Consider the following 26167-nt stretch of genomic DNA (forward strand, 5'->3'; position numbering starts at 1 on the left):
AATGGTATAATATAGACCTCAAGGGAGTGTGGCAGGATGTATAAAAACATTGTATTTTGGGAATGCAGGTATATTATACAAGTTTTTCCACAAGTGTCACACCCACACAGGATTCAGTGACAATGAAAGTGTCCATTTGCTATGCAGGAAGTTTCTCAGAATAATCTTTGAAAAAGAAAAGACCGCCTGTGATTGCCTTGGGTGGACAGTGAGGAAACAAAGGATCCAAATGACAAATGGGGGAAAGGTTTTTGAACAGCCATGACCTTCAGGGCACATATCCAACAGTCTGATCCCTTTGCAGAGGCCTGACTGTATCACATTCTCCTTTGTGCCCGCTCGCACTCCTTTATGATTCCGATCTCCCTTGTATGTGATTGCGATAACACACACCTGCACTCACTGGGCCATATAAATATGATGAAAGCCTTCTATACTAATGTTTTTCCACTGCCATTGCCCATTAAGGGAGCTGGGAAGGGCTCGTCTATAGTGCCTTGAGTGCTGATTCCAACTGAAATACTAAAATTGAATCTAAGCCTGCATAATGGCTTGAATTATAGAGAAAGTACAACCGCATTCATTATAAATGAGAAATGTCCTGCTCAGGCAGCTGATCGTTCAGCAAAGTCATGCAGATTTAATTCACACTGAGTTGAACCTGAACTGAAGAAGCATTTAATTCCGCTTTAAAAAATTGAAATTAAAACATGCACTGAGTCAACAGAAATGTTTGCTTTAGTGCACAGAAATGAAAGAAGAATGAAATAAAAAGGAAGGAATGAGGAGGTTTAGTTTGGATTTAACCAAGCGGTGTCACTATTTTATTTTATTTTATTTTAAAATCTATTGAAAATAAAGATGTTGAAATAATGAAATGAAAAAGTAAAATGATATAATAAATAAAAGATACATTAGTAGATCAATTATTTATATATTTAATAAAACAGAATACAGTATAGGGTTCATTTAGAGGCAAGTAATATAAGTAATAAAAATAAGTAATAAATAGGCTGCTCATCACAGGTGGTGCATATTGACATTGTCATGTCTCACTCTTGATCACTTTGGTAACTCAAACCTGACGTCACTATACAGTAAATGCACATGCCATAAATCAGTTTGCCAGCAAATGTGTCTAAGCACCATCATTACAGTAAACAATGAGTTATCTCCATTCCTCCACTTGTATATCACGCAGCTGGCGTGCTACACATGTTTATACATGTAATGAAGCGCTGAAGTAGCTCATAAATTCGAAGAAGAGGTAGTATATACATCTGCCGTCTTCATCTGGTTGCTCATACTCTGAACTCCTCTGATCATAGACACTGTGACGTCAACCATCAGACGCACACGGCTGCTTTAGAGGAATGTAAATAAACATCTCCAGTTGATAAGCAGAAACACTCATTCTGACCCACTGCTCTGTAGGCCTTGTTCTGAGTGAAGGTTGCAGAAATGTTTAGAATGCAGCAGTGCTGCCAGATCTCTTTAAACTGTCTGTAAGAGCAAAGGTCTGGTTATGGCAGAGCAGTAGAGCATGCAGGGACAGGCCCTCTTTCCTGCGGTGTGTTTGCAGACATGTTGCAGTGTTAACCGGCTTTGGGTGAAGGTAAATTTGAGCATTTCACTGTGGTGTGTGAGGCATTTTAACGCTTGACCACATCCTACTTGGTGCTCTTCTTCATGCACTTCCTGTTTCAATGGACCAGCCATATTCAGACAGGTGCACTGAAGTTTCGAAAGCTTTTTTGGTCCGCTCCTCTGAAATCTCATTGGGTGGGTGTGATGTCAAGAATGTGAACTTGTTCAAAGTAAAGTTGACGCCCGTTAGTTTTTACAGTGGTTACTCATTAATGGAGTACTCAGATACAGATCAAAGTAAATGTCAGGATATTTTTGCAGGCCTCAGCATCATTCATTCCTCCAAATGCACGGATATTCTCACTTGTGACAGATAATGACCATGAGCTTCTGCACATGTTGCCTGAGCTTCAATAAGCAGACATAAAAAAAAAAAAAAGCAGGATTAAAGCCACAATATGTAACTTTTTTGCTTTAAAAATAGCAAAAATCACTATATCTATGTTATATATTTTTTTTAGTTGTGTACTTACATTATCCCGACTGTTTCCAACAACTTTCAAACCAGGAGAAATTTGTAATTTAATTCGAGAAACGTCCCGTTTCTTTATTTCCGTTTTGTCGCCTTCAATGGCGTCATATCCGCGTTGTCCCTGGTTTCCGCTCGTACTGCCATGGCAACCAGAGCTATGAACCAGAGCCCTCTGATAGTAACCAAAGCGACTGACGGTAGTTCGCAATGTCTATTTGCACGCTGTTGTTGTTTCGTTCAAACATTATGGACCATGGCAAGCAGACTTTGGATACAAAAAGAGAACTAAAACGAGAATCAATATCAGCGCGGTGTTTTCGAGATGCCTAGAGCTCCCATAGACAGTATATAAACGAGAGCTCCACGTCCGAGACTTCGACCGCTTCTACATGTATTAAACAGGTGAGCACATTTACATAAAACTAATCAATGTTATATAGCTCAACATGATGAAATGTTAGAATATAATCTGTATGTTATTCTAATGTTGATCTAGCTTACTGCTAGTCTCATACAGACAAACTAACACATACATTTCAACACATTCAAATGCAGTTTAGTGTGATAGTGTAATGTTAGACCAAGTGAAACAACGCTGCGTTACCTCACAAGTTTAATTTGTCTAATAAACTGACCTGTGACTGTGAGTAGTAATTCTGCACTCGCGTGTAACGTTAGTTCGGTAGAATGAAATGTCCATATTCCTTATATGATAGCTGATAGCTGTCTCTTAGCAATCCCGAACTGCTTCATATCACAGTCATGATAAAAGCATCGATGTATTCAGTCATCCATAAACATTATTAGATCCATAGATTAGATCGGTCGGCTTGACGTTGACGACAAGATCCATAATTCTTAGCAAATGTTGCGTCATCAAACTACGCCTTTGTTATTGTAAATAGGTTAGCGACCCCTAGTGGCGAAAAATTCCATAGTGTACGTTTAAATGGAGATTCATGTGTTTTCTTGTGTAAATAGCATGTGGTGTACAGGTTCTAAATAAGTTCCTATTGAAGGTGATATGTTATCTGTAGCTGTCTTACCCTGTACCTCTACACTGTAAAAAAATATTTCCATGATTTGTTAACACAACATATTTTCTTTTGTCAAATCAACTTAGATGCACTAATGTTGTTCAGATAACAAAACATTTTAAGTTAAGGTTTATTAAACTAATGGCTTGGTGGTAATTCACTGATATAAAATAAAAACATTAGTTGATTCAACTAATAGATAGTTCACTAGACTTCTGAGTCTTAGTTTTCCCTGCGCATGCGCCGGACGCCCGGCAGACGAGTACGACACAAACGTACTCGGTTACTAACGTAACCTCGGTTCTCTCTAGAAGAGGGAACGAGTACTGCGTAAGATATCTTACGCTAGGGGAAAATCCTTTTCCGCGAGATATTGAAGCCAAAAATTATCCTTAATTTTGTAATAATGCAAAACGCGTTGCAGCAGCAATGCAGACATAGGCGAGACAGCTCGCGCGCCTATTGGCTGCTCTGCGGCAACTGCAGCAGCCTATCGAGCGAGGCCTGGCGTGACGTCAGACCCAATCAGGGCACTTCGCGCCCGCTGCGTCACGTCCCGCCGAAATGGGCGTGGTCTAGGCCTATAAATATCGCTCGCAGGCAGCTATTATCTGGTTTTTCATCATCGAAGCAACCAGAGCGTGTGCATGCACGGCAAGATACGCAGTACTCGTTCCCTCTTCTAGAGAGAACCGAGGTTACGTTAGTAACCGAGTACGTTCTCTTACGAGAGGTCTCTCGTACTGCGTAAGATATCTTACGCTAGGGGACCCAGTGTAAAACGCCGTGCATGCTGAGATCTGACACCAAAGACCCAAGGGCAAAAGCCCGGGGTACATATAGTGCACAATCACTCAGTGAACTCACAGAGAGTCCGGGAAGAAGGAGGGGTGCAGCCTCACTTTTCCACATAAAGTAGCGTCGAAGGGACGCAAATTTCATCATACAGACAGGGCGGGGTACGGCCTGAACTGATGGGAAAAAATGTGGGTCTTACACAGTTTGCCCAGCTTTAAACTGTCGAAAATTGAGCTGTGCTCAGTAAACGCAGCATTCTGAGCTGAACGCATCAGGTCAGATAATACTGGTAGTTCAGACCGACAGCAGCCTGGCCTGCAGGGCGGGAACCTCTAGGTTATAAAACCTTATAAATGTAGACGGGGAGGCCCAGCCTGCCGCCATACAAATATCTTGCAAGGCAATCCCACTTGACCAGGCCCACGAAGAGGCCATGCCTCTCGTGGAATGCGCTCTGACACCCAAAGGGCACTGCATGCCCTTGGAGGCGTATGCCAGCGCTATAGCATCAACTATCCATCTGGATAGGCTCTGTTTCGACGCGGCTAGTCCCTTAGAACGTCCGCTAAACGAAACAAAGAGCTGTTCCGTCTGTCTGAAAACAGACGAGCGAGACACATAAGCTCGTAATGCCCTGACTGGGCAAAGGAGGCTCGCGTCTCTTTCCTCATCAGGGACCGGTAGGGCTGACAGAGAGATAATCTGCGCCCTAAACGGTGTGTTGAGGGATTTTGGAACATAACCGTGCTTAGGTTTGAGTATAACTTTTGAGTCATTGGGCCCAAACTCCATGCACGCCGCGCTCACAGAGAGCGCGTGCAGATCCCCTATGCGCTTCACTGAAGCGAGAGCCAGCAAAAACACCGTTTTGAAAGACAGGTGTTTCAAATCGATTGACTGTAAAGGCTCAAATGGCGCACCTTTCATGGCTTCCAGAACCGTAGAAAGGTCCCATACGGGGACTGAGGGAGGTCTGGGAGGATTCAGTCTCTTAGCTCCTCTAAGGAAGCGGATGACTAAATCGTTCCTTCCTATTGACTGACCAAGCGTTGTTTCTGAGAACGCTGCTATAGCCGCCACATAAACTTTGAGCGTGGAGGGGGCCCTGCCCCCATCCAACAGCTCTTGTAGGAAGGAAAACACCTCCGTCACATCACAGTTTGTGGGTGACACACCACGGGCTGTGCACCAGCCCGAAAACACTGACCATTTCGAAGAATAGAGTCGTCTTGTAGACGGAGCTCTAGCCTGCGTGATCGTGTTTAATACTCCTTTAGGGAGTCCAACATGTACCCGTTGATGGCCCAGACATGAAGGGACCATAGTTCCGGGTGAGGATGCCAGATCGAGCCGCGGGCCTGTGAGAGGAGATCTCTCCTCACTGGTACTGGCCACGGGGCAGTACTTGCTAACTGCATCACGGCTGGGAACCAAGGTTGGTTTTTCCAGAACGGTGCTACCAGCAGTACGGAGCATCCTTCTTCCCTGATCCGTTCTATCACCTGAGGCAGGAGAGAGACGGGGGGAAAAGCATAGAGCGGGCGGCGGGGCCACACATGGGCCAGCGCGCTCCTGCTCTTGGAGAAAAATTCTTGACAGTGAGCGTTTTCTTGAGACGCAAACAGGTCCACTTCCGCTCTGCCGAATTTCTTCCACAGCAGTTGGACTGTCTGTGGGTGTAGAGACCACTCGCCTGCCGGAACATTGTTCCTGGACAGTCTGTCTGGTCCTATATTCATGATCCCTGGCACGTGCGCTGCTCTGAGCGAGCGCAGGTTGCACTGAGCCCATACCAGGAGGCGTTCTGCCAGCCTGTACAGTTTCTCGGATCTGATGCCGCCCTGGCGATTTATGTAGGACACCACAGACATGTTGTCCGAACGGACCAAGACGTGGTGACCTTTTATTTGGGGACAAAAACGCGTCAGTGCGTTGTCTACTGCCAGCATTTCGAGGCAGTTTATGTGCAGGAGCTTCTCCCGTTCTGACCACTGGCCGAAGAACGGTCTGCCCTCGAGCAGCGCTCCCCATCCCGAGGTGGACGCGTCCGTGGACACCACTTTCACCCTCGAGGAAGTCCCCAGGCTTACACCTGATTGGTACCAGTCGTTCGCTTTCCAGGGTTTCAGAGCTGTAACGCATTTCTGATTGACCCTGAGGCGAAGCAAACCGGGTGCCCACGCTTCGCGTGGGACTCGCGCTTTCAGCCAAAACTGCAGCGGGCGCATGCGGAGCAGACCCAGCTGGAGCACTGACGATGCTGAGGCCATGAGACCTAGCATCTTCTGAAAATCTCTTGAGCGGGACAGACGCGCCGCAGCGAAAAGAGTTCGCTGTGCGTCGAATGTCTACCGCGCGCTGTTGTGATAGTCGCGCTATCATGGATAGTGAGTCCAGTTCTGTGCCCAGGAAAGATATTTTCTGACTGGGAGACAGGGAGCTCTTCGCCCAATTGACACTCAGACCCAAATCCTCGAGGTGATCGAGTAAAATGGTCGTGTGTTCTATGAGCACTGCGCGAGATTGCGCTAGAATCAGCCAATCGTCCAAATAGTTCAGCACTCGCATGCCTCTCATTCTGAGGGGTGCGAGCGCCGCATCCATGCACTTCGTAAATGTACGGGGTGCTAGGGACAAACCGAACGGCAGGACTGTGTACTGATATGCCTGGCCCTCGAAGGCGAATCTCAAATATCGCCTGTGACGTGACGCTATCTGTATTTGAAAACACGCGTCTTTCAGATTTATTGACACAAACCAATCTCCTTGGCGAATCTGCACAAGGATTTGCCTGGTCGTGAGCATCCTGAACTGTCGCTTCACAAGCACTTTGTTCAGTTGCCTTAGATCTAGTATGGGTCTGAGACCCCCGTCTTTTTTCGGTACCAGGAAGTATCTGCTGTATAGCCCTCCCTCGCTCTGATCTTGAGAGAGAGGTTCTATGGCCCCTTTGCTCAATAGTTTCGTCACCTCGGCTCGAAGTAGATGTGCTACTTCTGCTTTTACCGTGGTCTCGACGCGCGCCACATAGCGGCGAGGGCGTCGGCGAAACTGCAGCGAATAGCCTCTTTCTATAATGTTCAGCACCCACTTCGAAACCCCGGGTAGCTTTGCCCATGCGTAAGATATCTTACGCAGTACGAGAGACCTCTCGTAAGAGAACGACATTTGATTGACTTGAACGAGAGGGCGCGATTTTCTCCTCAGCTTGACAAGCTAGCTTCTTCAGAAGCAGACGGTTTATGGTAAGTAATTTTAAAATTCAGTGTCTTAATAGACTGGTTTTCTCTAAGGGCATGTAATTTATTTGCTAGGAAGCGAGAATTCAGAAGAAGGTTTAAATCTGTAATAATTTTGCCTCAGAAATTCCAGAAGTTCCCACTGAGGTTATTTTATATAGTGTTTCTTATCTTTACAGTTTAGTAAGGCTGTTAGTGAAGCGTTTCAACCTTAAAATAATCCCGATAAATAACAATATTTTAGTTATTTTTCATTTTTGTCTTGATTGAACACGAATGCGTATTGCCCGTTTTAAAATATGCATTCAGGTTAAGTTAACGTTACATTTAAGAGAAGGAAACGGCAATAAGTAGGCTAATAGAGATTGAACTGTTAACGTTATACTTATGATTCTTAAGCAATAAGTGTTCAAATGAATCTTTTTATGTGATATTTCAGACGTGTTGAGCTTTTGAACATGTTTGCCAAGTTACACGACGACGTAACTTTGTAACACAGCTGAACGGGAAGGCGCCATATTCTTCTAGGCTGTTTATGGTAAGTATTAATCTCAACTGGTTTTGTCTAATATTAATTTAATGTATTTCCTAGGCGGCAAAAACTCCGAAAATGGTTTAAATTTATTATAATTCTGCATCAGAAATGTCGTCCTCTTTTTCGTTGACCCGTTTCCATTGAGTCCATTTAATATACATAACGTTAACGTTAGTGGTTTAATGTTAACGTAGTAGCTTTCACACATGAGCCTTTTATACGTTTTTTACATTTTAGAGATTATGTGTGAACGGATCCTAAACATGTTAAAGATGTGAGGAGCAGATGGCCTGCTTTATTTACCCAGAGGCAGATTAGCATTCTTTACTAAAACATGGGTTAACTGTTACTTTTGTAATACAGCATTGCCTTGCATTATAAACCATCTTTTTTAAACTACCTATTCTAAAACTTAAAACACTTATTTATTTATTTATTTATTTATTTTAATCTTTAGAACCCATTTCTCAATACTTGGGTTACTTTGTCAAAACTCTTCACACAGTAAGCACAACAGTGGTCTATGTGGGTTAAACTGTGGATAATTTATCACTGCTTTGACACAAAATAAATTCAATGAATATATCTTTCAATTAATCTTTGCATGATTTCTTGTCTCTTACAGACAGCCATTACCAAACCTACAGGCCAATCTGCACGTTTACATAGGCTACTCTTTTGAAAACTGAAAAGGTGACCTCAGTATTGAGAAAATGTGTCCTAGCAATTGTTAAAAAAAAAAAAAAAAAAAACTGTAATATTCTAATTGTGGGTCTGTCATTTTACTAGATTGCTGCAAAATTTGGACGCATTGTGTCCACCGACATTAAGGCAACCTTTTTCCATGGGCTTGATGAGTAACGAGTAACGGATTTTTGCGGTTGTACCAAGCCAAAGACATTGGAGAACTCAAGACCCTGATTCAGTCTCTTAAGGATGATGTGAGTATATGTTAATTTATTTTTAGAAAAATGGTTCCAGTGTCATATGCCTGATTAATTAAAATTTCCATGCAACAGCATAGGCGTGTTTCCACTATCAGGCCAAAATCGAGCATGCTAGTGCGTGCCAGGGCCAGTCGTGCTTACACTGTCACTTCCAGGGCTTGATCAGGCCTCAAATGGACTTCCTCGGGGCAAATGGCCAGAGCTTTTTGGAGGTTTTTTATTATATAAAATAAATGTATCATGTTATTTTATCAGGCAACCAGCTAACTTCAACATTTAAGACAATTTTAGCAATTTTCAGTTCTCAAAACTCACTTTAAAGGGTTAGTTCACCCAAAAATGAAAATTCTGTCAGTAATTACTCACCCTCATGTTGTTCCAACCGCGCAAGACCTTCGTTCATCTTCGGAACACAAATTAATATATTTTTGATGAAATCTGAGAGCTGATCACTCCTCCGTATAGGCTGCTAGGTGGCCCAAACTTTGTTGGCCCAGAAAAGTTATTAAAGAGATCTTTAATATAGTCCAAGTGACTACAGTGGCTCAATCTTAAGTATATCAAGTGACGAGAATACTTTTTGTGTGCAAAAACAAACAAAAATAACGACTTTATTCCATTATTCATTTCCTTCTCTCTGGGCCTCGTAGTGTTTTTGCGCTGCGCGTCTGTGTTATACGTCATCACGCATCACACACATGACCAGCGTTGGCCAATAGTGAGCCTACGTGGTGACGTGTAACACAGACGCGCTGCGCAAAAACACTACGTGAACCAACTAGAGGCCCAGAGAGAAGGAAATGAATAGTGGAATAAAGTCGTTATTTTTGTTTGTTTTTGCGCACAAAAAGTATTCTCGTCGCTTAATATACTTAAGATTGAGCCACTGTAGTCACTTGGACTATATTAACGATCTCTTTAATAACTTTTCTGGGCCAGCAAGTTTGGGCCATCTAGCAGCCTACGGAGGAGTCAGACAGAGCTCAGATTTCATCAAAAATATATTAATTTGTGTTCCGAAGATGAACGAAGGTCTTACGCGGTTGGAACAACATGAGGGTGAGTAATTACTGACAGAATTTTCATTTTTGGGTGAACTATCCCTTTAAGACACCAGCGAGTGTTGCGATTCGATGGAGATTCTGATCACTGTGAAGCAGATATATATTTATATGTGATGCTAAAGGCTACTTCTGCTAACCATAGCGATAATAAATACACATTTTATGTCTCTTTTTTCCCTTTCCCTTTTTTTCCCATTTGTTGATGCTCTTTTATATGAAATGATAAATACCAGTTTGATTCAGAATGATTGATAAGCACTCCTGACACAAAGTAATAAGTTAATGTCACTGTAACATTTTTATTGTAAAACATTGGTCAAATATTGATACTAGAATCTCAAGTCTTAAGTAATGGTGGGGTTGTCTGATGTTGTTCTATGGAGCCATGTTAAGGGTGGGTTTGAGGGAATCACTGCAGAAGCTACTGGCCTGAAAGTGGAAAGCCTTAGTGCTCGAGGTCCGAGCCAGGCTATTGGCCCTCTCCCGGGACGCTGTTTGCCCTGGCTCGCACTGGCATGACAGTGGAAAAGTGGCTTATGACTACTAGTTTTTATTTAAAACAATGTTTTTCATTGCAGAGCTTAAACCAATCTAGAAGAGCACTTGTCCTTTTTGGGTTTCCTTACTTCCTTAAAGAGGAACCCTCCAAGTTCATCAAAATTTGTGAGGTATGTAAATATCATGTTTGTTGTAATACAATAAAGTCAGGGCTCAATGCTAAGGATTTTTTTCTACTGGCTATCACAGATACACATATCATAGTATTGATGCTTAAACAATATATTGTTCAGACCAAGAAATGTCTATTTTTGTGTTTTAAAATATTTTATCAACACATTGCACTTTTTTGGACTGCAAAGCTAAAAGTTTTTCAGTAAAATAATTTATGTCACATTATTAGTGTCATATTTGTTATTTTGTTTGTTTTTTTTTCTTATGGGGATGGGGTTTGGCCAATGACTTTTCTTTTTTTCAGGGGAGGGAGTCTACCCCATGTAGAATGTAAAGTTCTTTGGAGTAACTGAAATAATTTTAAGCTATTTTAAACCGACGTGGCCAAGACCTAGCATTATTGGTTTAAAATAATTAAAACATTAAAGAACATTTGCCATTAATTGTACTATAGATTAGGGCTGAACGATACATCGAATTTTCATCGTCATTGCAATATGAACTCGCGCAATGAACACATTGCAACAGACAGCCTGACACGATGAATAATGCCTGGTTCAGATTACAAGAATTTTGTGTCTGTTACGATAGTCACGGTGTCAGATTACACGATTTTGACTCTTGACTCGTGTCATGGACAAGAAACGTCAGACTACACGTTGCTTTCCGGCCAGTCATCGCGTGCCGTCACACGCGCACACACACACACACACTCACTGTCCCTCGCTCAATCACTCACTTGCGCTCTCGCGCTGAGTCGCGCACACACACACGCTCACTCGTGCGCGCACACACACACACACTCACTGTCCCTCGCTCACTCACTCACACACACACACACACACACTCACCCGCGCACACACACACTTGCACGCACACACTCGCACGCACACACTCGCTCACTGGCGCACACACACACTCACTGTTGCTCGCACTCTCACTCACTCGCGCACACTCACTCTCGTTTAAATACTCAACCCGTCGTAGAGGACCGTTAAAAAATTAAACATGTTAGTCTTTCTGTTGTGATGTCGTGAAGCATCGCAGATGCAACATAGGTTGTCGCCCACTATGACACTATACGAGATGAAACGATCGAATCTTGCGTCCCAACGCCCGTTGTCGTTTATGAATCCCCACAACACCCTATGTCAAACGGATCGTGCCAAAATCGTGTAATCTGAACCAGGCAGGTAATAAACGTTTGAGAATCACGCAAAGAACCTATTTGAGAATCACGCAAAGAACCTATTAAAGTACTAAGACATGGGAACAGTATAGCTAACATTCACATTTGAATATTTATCGCAAGTCGTATCGTCATTGCAATATTAAACAAAGTTATCGCACATCGCAGCTTTTCCTCATATCGTGCAGCCCTACTATAGATTCTATGGACTATGCAGGCTCGCCTCTGTTTAAAACTCATTCATTGTTAACCTACAAATGCTTTGCACTTTTATGATTCATAGTAATTTCCCTTTTCTCTTATTAGCCAACTGATGAGGAAGAGGTGGTGAAGGGGATGAATGTTGGGCTCTTGGTGGTCACAGAGGAGAACACTGCAAACCTTCTCCCAAAGGAAATAATTGATGTGGCTGTGGTGTTAGAGGAGGAGATTGTGCTTGATGGCTTAAAGGACGTGTCAAATGCCTTTGCTGTACTAATGGGGCTTCTTTATGCTCTGGATATCACTTACCCCAAAGAGGTCAAATATACATTTGAAGTACTCCAAAAAGTGCTCATGAAAATTGGTGGCGAGGCATGTTCGCGGAATAAGGAACAAACTGTTCAGTGTTTAGTGGAAGAGGATTTTACTCTCCCCTACTCACACGCACTAACATTCTGACTTGGTGTTTTTATTCATCAACTTTGAAGACAAAATCTCTGAAACAAATATAACTCTTTGCTAGCTCTAATGAAAAGGAGAAAATCATTTTGTTCAAAGATATGCAACTTCAATGTAAGTGTTTATTTTTTATATATGCTGCATCTTTCTCACCTTTTTTACCCCTGACCTGTTTTCATGCCTGATAATTGAAGTAACCCATGTGAGTCCAGTGGATTGAGCTCAAGTTTATGAAGTGAGTGCTTTTTTTGCACAAAAAAAACGTGAATGTGCGTTGAAGATTGATAGATTAATATTTGGGTAAATATTTTTATTTTTGCACTAAGCACTCACATCGCTTCATAAACTTAAGGGTTAAACCACTGGAGTCACATGGATAACTTCTATGATGTCTTTATTACATTTCTGGGGCTTTAAAGTGGTAGTTGCATAGGCTGTCAATGGATGGACAAAAAGCTCTCAGATTTCATTAAAAATATCTTAATTTGTGTTCCAAAGACGAATTAATGTCTTACAGGTTTGGAATGACATGAGGGTGAGTAATGACAAATTTCATTTTTGGGTGAACTTACCCTTTAAATGCTGTTTGAGAAATGCTTTTTAATATTCGTTGAGATTTGTTATGAATAGTGGCCTGATATTTTGTGGTTTGCTTGTCAACAGTTTTCTTATTTCATTCACTTTATGAGGTTGTACATACTCGCATACTCCATACTTGTATTGTTTTATTGAACAGACAAAATATTGTTTTGAGCAAATGATTTTCATGTGTAATGTTCATTAAATGGTTTTTTTGTTTTTAATTCTATTGCACTTAATTCAAGCTGATGTTAATGTCATCACACTGACATTTGTTTATTCTCACACATGCTTGACATATATAGCAGCAGCCTGTATCCTGTTGCTTTAATGTATTTTTTTCAAACAGCAGTTAATTCTCTCATAGGCCTACTAATTTATACTAAGATATACTTGTCAGACAATTCAATGAATTAATATTTTTGTGAATGTTATAATAAATGTTAAAGTTATGGTTTATTTGTGCTCTGTTATTCCAGAATTTGTTTTAACAAAAAAGCTTTTGTCATGTTAAGTTGTGTTGAAGTTGACTTAACTCATAATTTTAAGGCAACCGTGTAAACTTCTTAGTTAATTGTTACAACAAACTATATGTAGTTAAGATTACGCTGAGTTAACTCATAATGAAGTTGACTTAACTCATAATTTTAAGGCAACCGTGTAAACTTCTTAGTTAATTGTTACAACAAACTATATGTAGTTAAGATTACGTTGAGTTAACTTAAAATAGTTTGTTCATATAATATTGAATTAAGTTGAGTGAATTTAAATTTGTAAGTTAACTTAATCCCTTTGATTGCTTGAATAAGTTGATACAATATTTAATCCTAAATTATGACAACAAAATCACTTGTTGTAAAAACTCACATTTTTAGGTTCAATGAACTCAAAATTTTAAGGCAACCAGGTAACTTACTTTTTTTAGTCAAACTAACAAATCATTTTTTACAGCAGTCCTAGCTGAGGTACCGCAGGAGGCTGCTTTGTAAAGGAACTGTGGTTCAGACCTCTGTGGAAACCAAAGACATAGAGCAACAGCAAAAAGCAGAGCGGATGTTTTCGCATGCTATTCATGGGGGATTTAAAGAGTCACAAAATGTCAGCTGTCATGCAGTCTGGTGTCAGACTGTAAAGTGAGTGATTAGCAGTGGTGGACGAAGTAATCCTGTACTTGTGTTAAAGTGCTGATATTTTACTTAAGTGTTAAAAGTTAAGGACTCTTTTCATATTCAAGATAATTTAATATCTTTAATATTTTAGTATATTAAGTGTATATCTAATACTATATCTCATATTTAATAATTAAAACTAAATAATTGATTTATCTTATGTTACTGTACTCATTCACTTCAAGATAATTCAAAATCGATTATAATCTTGTAATATAAGATTAAATGAAATCCCAAAATACAGATTTTGAAAGTCAAAATACTTTGTTAGAGTCCACCTTTGGTGGTTAAAAGTTCTTTAGCCTGTCATGCATAAAAGTCATTTTTATTGGGAAATGTGTGAAAATGTGTTATGACCATATGGCAGCATTCAAGCCTCATGACGTACTCATTCTGGTTCTCTCTCTCTTTCTGAGTCTCTGTTCATGAAGAGAAGATTAATACACACCAGAGTGATGAATGCGTCTGATGAGCCATGGAGCAGCAAGCCACAGATCAGGTCTCATTACAGCTGCTCTCCTCCAGAGACCCAACACCCCTCACTGGGAAAGAGCTTCAAGAAAAAGATCGATGGATCACGTAAACCTCACAATCATCCATCACAAAACAAAACCTTGTTTGCTTTTGTTGCTATGGTTCATCTTTGAAAAACGTAGCTGTACTTCCTGTCAGTGGTCTTTGTGTGCTGTGAATGTGTGTTAAACAGAACACGACTCTGTGGGCAAGTGCACACTGAATGAATGGGCTGAAAAGGGTACTGTTTGTTGTGCGATTTTGGCCAAGTGAACCAAAAGACACAAAAGGAGAGACCGAAATACAAAAAACACATGTAACTGAGTGAGAGACAGAAGGTCGCCTCTATTGATAACTTTTTTGATTAAAACTCTCAAATATAAAGGTAACTTGTGCACTGTATATACACAGACCCACATCATGATCTAAAGAATCTTTAAAGTGACAATTTGTCAAAAGTTATAGGCAACTCTCTGCCAAATCACTGGGCCTGGTGTCATCCTGAAGTACATGTTCCAGCAAACCATCCATTCCCTGCAGTGTTGTAGTGGATTGCATTTCACCAAAGCAGAATCATGAAGTGCTGCTTGTTGGTTGTTTGTCTCAGTTGTAGCACACGAGCAACCCAAAACCCATGTGCAACCGAAAGCAAAATTTCACTCTCTCTTTCATCCTACTTTAAAGTCTCTTTGTGAATGCATGGGATAGCTCAGATCAGCCCCAGACTCTTTCATAAAAGCAAAAAAGATTAAAACAAAGTGCAACGAGAGCCAATTAAATGTGAAATAACACAAGAGAATTTAAAATCAACCACTGCTTCTCTTTTCACTGCCTCAGAGTGTGTTTTGGAAACTTAGGGGTACAGTAAAAAAATCTCACAAATTCTGTTGTGCCAAGAGATCTATTTCTCTGTGGAAACTAGAACAAATCAGTCTGCGCTTCAACATCAGTTACAAAATGTGTGCAGACTGATAAAGGGAGATGAAATGAGCTGTGACTGATTGTGTGTGCGTCTGTGTCCATAACCTCATAATCTCAAACAAATACTGCCATCCAGCTGGCTTGTGGAAACTCTCCTCTTTAAACAAGGCTTCATTCTTCATGACCTCCATGCTGCTTCTGAATTTATCAGAGTCGATCTGGTTACATTAGGTCTGTAGTGGAAGGTCACAGTGGAAATAGTGTTTAAGAAATATTTGGCCCAATATTTTAATTATTTCTTCTCTGTAACATATAGGCAGAATTTAATCATTTACCTTTTTAAAAAGTAAAAAAAACAATAATTTATGTGTATATATTTACAGTACAACTAGAATTACTATAAAAATGCTATAAAATTATTTTTAATTTTATTTTTAATTTTATAGCATTTTAATAGAAATGTACATCATCTATATATATATATAAAACTAGAAAAAAACTTTTTTTAAAGAAAAAGTTTTGTATTTTTATTTTTTATTAAGGTAGGCCTACTATTCATTTGAAATTATAAAATATGAAAATATTTATTCGATTTATTTAAATTATTTATGTTATGTTATGCAATTTAAAAATAATTTTTTTTTCTGAAATGTAGCGGAGTTAAAAGTAAAATTAAATCAAACTAAGTATAATGCCAAGCTCCAAAATGACAAATATAAAATATAAAAATATAAAAGTGACCCACACGACCCATGCATTATATTCCAAGTCTTAATTCAAATGACATTTTTGCGAAACAGGCTGAAATTAAAGCCGTCCCCTCCACCGTAGCTCTCAAATCAAATGAGGTGTCAATGATGTAGGTGTGACATCATGGTGTTTAATCACAAGACACATACTAATCACTTGTGTTTGCGGTCATTGGTGTTGGTGTGCCGTTGTTGTAGTCCATACAGTGAATACAAACTTTGAATTTTGGTCTTTTTACTCACACAAATCTATCATATGACTGCAAAAGACTTGGAATCCACTGCATAAGTCTTTTTAACACTTTATAAATAACCATGCATTTATGTTGTATGGAAAGGAGAAGCTTGGACAGTCATTTGTTACATTTTGCAAAGGATCAAAAACCTCGATGTAAGCTGAATTGTGTAATCATGTCCTTTGGGTCAGCTGTTCTCTGCATCAACAAAAAAACTCCCTGCTCACAGTCTCTCTCTCTCTATTACAGTGGTGAAAATATCACAGGCACTGAAACTTCAGCAAATCAAAGCAACAAAAAAAGAAAAAAAAGAAAGAAAGCATAAAAGCGTTGGCTTAAAGGGATGATTCAGTATCCAGTGCTGCAGTCAGGGTGACAGAATGAATAGCACATCCTCTCCCCATTCTTTTCACAACACAATGAGCGAGATCAAATCATAACCACAAACAACAGAAACAAACTTCCCATTAGTTTATCTCACTCATCTGAACGTGCCAGTGAACATGTCAGCTGACTGCTCCCCAACTGAGTGCTTTTCCTAAATGATTTCTTGGTGCAGTCATGCACTTACATATATGTCCACAGCGCACTCTCTACTCAACACCTCCTGACTCAGTGACGCACAAATGAAGGGAATGAAATGGCTCTCGCGGTTGATTTCGCATTTGCCTTTCACATCATTTCTTCTTCAATGTATTTATACTATGCTGTCATGAAGTGATTAGTTTGTTTTCAAAATACTTTCTGTGGGATTTGACTTTTTGTGCTTTTCGTGCTGTATTTGACTTTCCCGTGTAACTGAGACAGTATGTCCCTAAAGAGTCACATGCTGCCCTATCTGGTGACAAGCCAAGAGAAACACAGTCACAGGACACACATGATGATAAGGCTTTCCCTTGCTCTTCTACCCCAACACTCACACATCAGGCAAACATGATCAAGTGTGACAAGTGAATGTTGTTTTACTGCACTGGCATTTTTTTTAAATTTCATTTGAATTACTGTTTTTAGTATAAACAAGTGAAAAATACATTTATATTCAACATACAATACATAAAACAAATCTTAATATCATATGGCAGAGATTTTTCATTGATTATTTCTGCTTGACAGTTAGTCACTGAATCACTTAGGCTATTCAAACTGTTCATTTAAAATACTGATTCATTTAGGAACGCAATAAGCCTTTAAAAGTGAATCATTTGTTCTTTTAAAAACACTGATTCTCTCATGAGGAAATATATTATATTATATTCCACTGTTGTGTGCTGCTCAGAGACGTTGTTGCTTTGTGTGGAATTTTTGTTGGTGGAGCAAAAATAATGTAACTGGCAACATTGTGCCTGAGATGAGATATTGCTTAAATATACACAACTGTTCAAAAGTTTGGGGTCACTAAGAATAAAAAAGAAGAAGAAATTAATACTTTTATTTAGCAAGGATGCATTAAATTGACCAAAAGAGAGTGACAGTAATACATGGTTATTGATTTTCAAATAAATACTGTTCTTTTGCTATTCAATCTTTCTATTCAAAGATGCCCGCAAAAAATGATCATGGTTTCAACAAAAATTATTAGCAGCACTCATTTTTCAACTGTGATATTAATAATAAGAAATATTTCTTGAGCACCATTTTAGCATTTAAGAATGATTAAGGATAATTTGACACTGAAAACTGGAATAATTCAATTTGGAAACTATATTAAAATAAAAAGATTATTTTAAATTGTAATAATATTTCATAATATGAATCATTTTTACTGTATTTTTATTCAAATTAAGCCTTGGTGAGCCTAAAAGACTTCTTTAAAGTCTAACCAACCCCAAACTTCTGAATGTATATCGTGTGTTGCATTTAATAATTTCAACATAGATTATTTAAACACAATATGAATCATGTCAACCTTTACTCAAACGCTTTTCAACCTCAGTTTAACATTCTGCTTTCCCGTCATTAAGAAGGAAACTACTGAACTCAAGCTAAAGGGCATTAGGGCCTCCTAGAAAACGAATCTCTACATCCATCTCCCTGGCCTTTAAAACAGAGAAATCAACGTCACTTGAAAGCTTCTCTCCCCTCATCTGACGGTGAGGAGGATTTCTAAAAATATCCCCGTGAACACGTCCCCTACACACCACTCTTTAACACCACTGCCTTATGTGTAGTAGGTCGTTCTTAAGATTGTCAGTACAGTAAACGCGCTCTCACTGTAACTCTAACCTCCCTTACACAATTCCCTTTGTCCTTGCAATCTGCTCATCTATCTGAGACTGAGATGGTAAGCCTCTCCCTTTCATTTTGTATGGCTCGCACATAAACCCAGAGCCTTCCGGTAAGAGATGTTATAGGAAACTTTGCATGGCGTACTCTAAATTTAAAATAGGATGAGTGTGTGACATCATAGGTGTTAAAGAACTCTCACCAGGCGGCTAATACCTTCTCCCACGGTCCCACAAATCAGCACTCCGATACTAACAGGTGAATTGTGTTAGTACTCATTAGCACAGAACACCATCTGCTTTTCCTGTATATTCCTGTTCTGGGAACAAATAGCAAGCTCTAAACCCCCCACTGCTGGGACAAAGTGACGGACAAAGGCTGAGTCGTCACAGAAACATGCTACTTTACATGTGATATAGAGGAAAAACAAGCCGGTGACGTTTTTAGTTTTAATCACAACCGAAAAGAACATTATGTGTAATTAGTGTTACAGGACCCTTCTGCTAGACAGATGATAACTCGATAGCTTGTTTTGTTCCACTCAGTGGGGCACTATGTGGCAAGAGGACAGTACATTCGATCATGGCAGTAATTGCAGGAGTGCTGCTGGCAGTAACTCATGCTGTCATAATGGAAAGGAAGCGGCTCCTAATGCACTATAAAACCACATATAGGTCTGGCTGTTGACACGCAAGTTGAATGAACAAACGATATGACAACAGCTCCCAATGCTTGTGTTCAAGGTATTTCATTGAGAAACATTAGTGTTCTGAGGAACACTGGTGTCTAAAGCACAAACACTGTTTAACTGAAATAATAGCTGCATTTTGGGGGACTGGGGAGGTTTTTTTTCTTCACTGTAAAAAATCTGTCATATTTAATGTAAAATAAACGGAGCAATTCCAAGATGTCAGCTGTGGATGCTAGAACTTTACTGGAAAAAATATATAGCTTTGTGTGAGGAAAACAAACTGGTTTCACAGACATGGTTTAGATTAAGCCAGGATTAGGCCTTGGTTCAGTTAGGGAATTTAAGTAGCTTTTAAACATTTATCTTGGAAAAAACATTACTGGTGTGATGATATGTCAGTTCAAGTTGCTTTCAGTTAAAACAGCTCAAACATGCATTTTAGTCTGGGCCTAGACTTAAAACCGGGGCAGAAAGTTGTTATTGACAGTGCTCACATTCAAATTTCATTTATGCAGTGAATATATGCATATTCAAACTTGGCATGTTTGCAGTTGAAGTTTCAAGACGCATAAGAATCATATGGTTATATATGACTTGGAATATAGCATGCAAGTAATTTGGGCTATTTATTAAGATGTTTTTTGTGATTATGGAGCTTGACAACTCCTGGTTACCATTGACTTTCATTGTATTTAAAGAGCAGTGTGGACATTCTGCTAAACATCTTTTGTGTTCCACTGAATAATGAATTTGGAGTTCACAGAATTTAATTAACAGAATTTAAATTTGAACTATCCCTTAAAGTGCTTCAGCTAAGCAACAGATCTGTCTAAATGAATGAATCCTGTGAGGACACATCTTTAATGTGCTCTATTTGTTCAACTACATTAATTTCATATGCTTTTTTCTACATGATTTGCTAAATTTGTTCTCAGCTTGAATCGCCAAATGTCCTCTGCCAGGCCAAAGTGTGCAGACTCACTATATGAGTATGCTAAAAATAGCAAATGAATTCATATTTTCTCATCTTGCATGAATAAGCAAAATGTGTGTGTTGTGTATGTGTGTTTGACCTTGCCACTACTGAAAAAAGTCACTGGTCTAAAATATAAAAATGCAATAATAAGGAACATAATAAACTTTTTCTATCTTAAATGAGAGTGGCTGTTCATAAACTTTTAAAGATCATCAACCATTAAATAAGTTAATTTCCTCTATAAAGCAGTTCTGCCAAAAATTATGACATCGTCCAGCTCAGTTCTCACTCAGATCAATAAAATTGTTGAATATTAAGGATTCAACCATATTAAATATGTGAAAAATAGGGTTAGGGTTATTTTTCACATTTCTTACATTGTTGCAGCACCTCTCTTCTCAGTCTGTCAGTAACGCTCCATTTAGTTCTGGTCTCTATGAAGCCCCTCCTTCCGAAAAGTGCAATGTGCTCTGATTGGTCGGCTGGACCAGTGTGTTGTGATTGTCAACCGCTACACAGCATGTTTCGGAAATGTCACACCCCTAACCATTACCGCGAGTTTCAACACACTTTGGCTGCGTCCAAAATTGCATACTCTCTTGAGTAGGTACTTATTTTGAATAAGTAATTACTTCACAACCACAAAAAAAGTATGTTCTATATAGTATGAATGTGTGTTGGATGAATGTAATCTGGACGTACTACATTCGCCATGTTGTCATTATTTTGTGACCTACCAGCGTCAGTTATGTTGCTTCACTGCCATTCACAAATCCTCTCCCGTCGCCTCATGGGATAGTAAAGTGTCCATCGTATGCACACTTCAGAAACTCGCCGGAAGAAGTAGGTCATCTGGGTACTTTTTGCTGACTCTTTTAATGAATACTGTGAATTCGGACATACTTCTGTTGTCACATACTGTTTTTGGCCTACTATATAGTAGGGTAGTATGCAATGTCGGATGCAGCATGTAAAGCAACTCAACCAGGCCTCGTCCCCTTTTTATGAGTATGTATTGTGCAGGAATTATTTAAATTAGGAATATTGTGATATGTATGTTCCCAGAAGAAAACTCAAGAGGCAACTGAGGCCTTTCAGGGAGTTCAGAAACAGTGCTTACTGATATGGAGAATACAGTAACTCCCTTTGGGGTGGACTTTGTGCTTAGTAACTTTGCAGACCTTTTTCATGCTCGAACAGCAACATTACAGACTAAAGAAATTTGAAAATGTAAAAAAGCATAATAGGACCCCTTTATTATTTCAGTTCTGTCCTGACTGTTCTTTAGAAAAGCATGTTACTCCCTTAGAACAGTAAGTTATCAAATTGACTTGTGACCTACATAATAAGCTGTTTCTTTCTGTGCCGTGTGACAAAGATAAAGCCCTGTTACAGGGCTTCCTGTGCAGCACAGTCACTGTCAACTGCCATTTCATTAACCCAGCACGTTTCTGAACAGCTCAATTAATCTCTCATGTACACAAGCTTGCATCCTCATACACAAAAGCACACTTGTGCCACTAATATGCAAACACTCACTCCTACAGTACTTCCCTTGCTGAAGCAAACACACACAACTGCACTCACATTCTTTCCTATCTCAGTCCCTGGATCCTGTGTACTTTATTTTGTTTCACTTGGAGTTATTTGTGTCTTCACTAAAGGATCGCTAGTGGGCAATTACTCTATTAGGACAAAATGTGCATGCAACCAGATCTGTAGTTTTAACAGGGTTTGCATGAAGGCACTAATGCACTATAATGGGCCTTGTGCTCTGCCAAAAATGTAAAAGAGTGAATTAAGATGTCTTGTACAGCAAAACAAAGGGGCTGGTATCAAATGTCCTGAATGCATTCAAAACCACAAGAGCCCTCTGTGCATGAGCGAAACTGGGTGAAAAAGAGTTTTTCTTAAGCTGGGAGCATACCGTACGATTTATAATAGTCCTTTACGACTGTAAGAGCATGTTCCCCGGTATAAGCCATGTGTCACACACTCACTCTTAGTTTCATTATCATGGACTTTTAGTTTGTTTTCACCAGTTTCTTGTCTTTGAAGTTTTTGAACACCTGCCATCGAGCCACCTGCTGGACCCTAGAGAGTTACATCACTATCGCACTATGGATAGATGGATCCCCATTCACAGTGGGCGAAGCGGAGGATGACAGCAGCCTCGTCCAGCCACATCTCGCAGAAGTCTCGCAGCCAGACACAGACCTCAGCCCACCATCACCCAGCACCACGGACACGACGCCTGAGCCCCCCGCAGACGGACAGCATCTGCCCGCCGTGAGTGAGCCGACTGTGACGACAGCGCCAACCATCACCCTGGAGCCGATGCCCCAAAGCGAGTCTGACCAGGGGTGTGAGCTGGCAACCATCGTACCAGTGGGAGTCTTGGTGGAGCTTGAGACTGAGGACTGTTTAATAGACTGGGACTCGGAGGTACTACTTCCCACCCTTCCCCACCCTGAATCTTATGTACTACCATCATCTGTGCCTTCATCACCGCTGTTTAAGCCTAGCATAATGACTGTATTTTCACCCTGTATAGTCAGTGAATTATCGTCTTTGATCCCACCCAACCTCCCTCTCCCACCTCCACTACAGATCTCTGCCAGTCCCTCAGCCCTGCCTCAGTTGGTTTCCTGCAGTCCTTTGTCTTCCACCGCGACGCCTTGCGGCTCCACCTCCGGCGGCTGTTCCCTTCGCTCCGCCTCGACCCCGTCGACCTTTTGGAGGTCCCCAGTCTAGTAAACAGTCCGCCTTGGCTCCTCCCACCCTTGGCTCCACCAGAGATCCTTGGCATTTCGGCTCCACCAGGCTCCCTCGTCCCTCCGGCTTTCACCTTGGTCAGCCATCACAATGTCTGCGCTGCGGACTTATGAACCATTCGAGGGGCTCCGGCTCTCCACCCCTTTGGCTCCAGCGGGCTTCGCCCTCCCTCCGGCTACACCTGGGTCCTCTGTCGCACCAGCTCAGCCTCGGTCCTCGGATATTCCGGTTACACCTCGAATGCTTGTCGTCGCACCTCGCCTTGGTCTTCAGAGCCAACGGTGTCACTCAGGCCCATCAGCTCTCCGTCTGCACCCTGGGATCCCCTTACATCGTATCTGTCTCCGTCGGCCGTCTCGCGGATGTCGTCTGCCATGTCAACACCTTGGCTCCTACCTCCATCGATTCCGCCATGGGCTGTCGTCATAACTGCGCTCTGGGTCTGCAACATCTGGCCACGCATCCTGTCACCACCTTGGATCCTCCCACCATCTGCTCCTCCGTGGGTTCTCTGCCATTCTATCTGCCTGTTATTACCAGCCTTTCGCCTACTCTTCGTCCTCCAAAGCCACCACCCTCCCTCCCTCATCTCCTGTTTGTCTCTGTTTTGGTTACGGCACAAGGTCGCGTCTTCTAGGGAGGGGCATTATGTCACAGACACTCGTTCTTAGTTTCATTATCATGGACTTTTAGTTTGTTTTCACCAGTTTCCTTTCTTCCTTTGTTCAGTTTTCCCACCACTCTTTAGTTGTCATGGTAACAGATATGATTAGTTTTCAGTTCAGCTGTGTGTCATTAATTACCCTCGTTTGCCTTGCTATTGAAGTTGCTGTGTTCGTATCACTCATTGTCCGGTCACGTTTCCGCATAGCAGTTGGATCTTCATCTTCATTGTGTGTTGCTTGCAACCGTTGGTGACACCATGTCGTGTTTTACGTCATCAATCCGTGGCACATCCAGTGAGGGAAGCTTGTTTTCCGCCACTGAATAAAAAAATCTGACTTTATAACTTGCAATTGCAAGTTTATACACTGTCTGGCCAAAAATTTTTTTGGGATTTAAATAGGCAAATGCTTAAGAGTCTATGATTGGATAATTTTTGCATTTACAGTGATTATTATGTTTCTAGCATGTTATATGTTTGGCAACAGTTCTTTTAACTCTGATGAGTGTGTAGCTTGTCATTTCTTAAACAACCATATAGGAAGACAGATCATGGCCATATACCAGGATGACAATGTCAAGATTCATCAGGCTCAAACTGTCAATACAACATCTTGACCAAAAACGCATGCACTTCTTGATGGAAAAACATCACAATATTTTGTTCCTTCAAGAGGTGCATACATTTTTTATCAAGATCTTGTATTGACAATGCAAGAGTCAAGCACTCTGTAAAGTCTACTCCAGCACCAAAGACTTTCAATGAAAATAAGGTCTGGACTCAGAGGTGCCAATTCATGTGAAAATTCTTCATGCTCCCTCCCAACCATTCTGTGACAATTTGAGCCTGATGAATCTGGAATTTGGCCATGATACATTTTCCAACATGGTTGTTTAAGAAATGAAAAGCTATACACTCCATCAGTTAGAACTGTTGCTAAACATATAAAATGCTAGAAACATAATAATCACTGCAATAATGATCCAAAAATGCATCAATCGTAATTGCATCATCAGGTTCGGCACTCCTGTTGGTTTTTGATTTGATAGTCGTCAAAGGAGAAGTCACACTGCAGTACTGTGACTCAAATCTTCTGACACTGCCAGAATTTCATCGGAAGTAAAATTTGATTGCAACAGACATTGGGGTTGTGGCTGTCGGCGAACGTCAAACTAGCGATCCAAAGACTTAAAATTTTGGCCTAGACTCAGAGGAATCTTTTAGGATTGTCAACATTTGTTTCAAAATCGTGACCAAAATCGTACAGTGTGAAGTGTGAACCCGGCTTTACTTTTTTTAGAGTTCATCAAATTCATTGTTTTAGATAGCAAAATATAATATGCAAGACTTTTTTCTTAAAAAAATAACACATTCTTAGGATACTGTTGAAGTTACTCTTAGCCAGTTGCATTACTTTATCACATTAACTCTGGACACAAAGTTTAACAACTAAAAGTGTCCTTTTTATACAAATTTTGAGCAGTACACTGAAAATAATTTGGTGTAAAATTAACTTTGAAACAATTCTCAGAAATGCCAAGCAAATTTCACAAATAATTACAAAGAAACAACAATTAAATGTGAAATAGTATTTTCTTGTAAAACATACTCTCGTTTGTTACGTACTACATTAGTTTTATTTACAACTTTTAAAAGGGAGTTTATAAAGTGTATATCTATTGTTTCATCATTTAAACCATGACGTAACCTAATCTGTTACTGTTATCACATATTTGCAACAAAAAAAGAAGACATTTACAAGAGTCTATGTTTGAGAACTGCACTGAAATACTGTAACACTTGCTTTTCTCGCAACCCTCTTCTCCCTTCCTCCAGCTCCCTCAGCAGTACTCATATTTCATTATATTATCACAATGATGACGTCAGTGTTATTAGGCCCTTGTGCTCAGATTCTTAAATCACATGCAGATTCCAGTCGAACCACAGTGTATGGCTGATCTCTGGGATTAAAGAGTCAGACATGGAGACAGAGGTGTTTTAGTCAGTTGACTAATGATGACAGTGAGATTGGGGTTGTGGACAGCTGCTGGTTGGGTCCAAAGACTTCCTCATGTTTTGCTTTAGCTTAAAGAAGCCTGTGGGTTTTAATTTCTCCAGACCGGGATCATTTGACCATGTGGGGATCTCCACACTGAGCAGGGTGGAGCTGAATTCTGGCTCGGTTACATTATTGCGGCAGCAGACCGCTGTCACTCTGTAATGAGATCTGCGTCATGGGCTTACACTTTTAATGGATTTTCTGCATAGTTTGTAGTCTATTCATCATGCATTATTTTAGGTTCTTATTTTTCCAGTTCCTTCTAAGAATATGTATCATGAATACACTCAAGTAAACAACCTTAAGCATTTGTTTAGGTGAATAAGTTATCAAGTTAATAACAAGTCTGGGT

The 26167-nt window shown here is 40.4% G+C and overlaps 2 long non-coding RNA genes across 2 annotated transcripts; both read left to right on the forward strand.

The window, feature by feature from the left end:
- Window positions 1-7116: 7116 nt before the first annotated feature.
- LOC309506827 lies at window positions 7117-8044 on the forward strand. Its single transcript, XR_014208942.1, has 3 exons — window positions 7117-7199; window positions 7633-7731; window positions 7966-8044. It is a non-coding gene; the product is annotated as an uncharacterized lncRNA (long non-coding RNA).
- A 168-nt stretch (window positions 8045-8212) lies between these two features.
- Window positions 8213-13685, forward strand: LOC309506826. The gene is made up of 3 exons (XR_014208941.1): window positions 8213-8669; window positions 10318-10407; window positions 11907-13685. It is a non-coding gene; the product is annotated as an uncharacterized lncRNA (long non-coding RNA).
- Window positions 13686-26167: the final 12482 nt, after the last annotated feature.

This window comes from Leuciscus leuciscus (genome assembly GCF_965113295.1).
Source record: "Leuciscus leuciscus genome assembly, chromosome: 9".
NCBI lineage: Eukaryota > Metazoa > Chordata > Actinopteri > Cypriniformes > Leuciscidae > Leuciscus > Leuciscus leuciscus.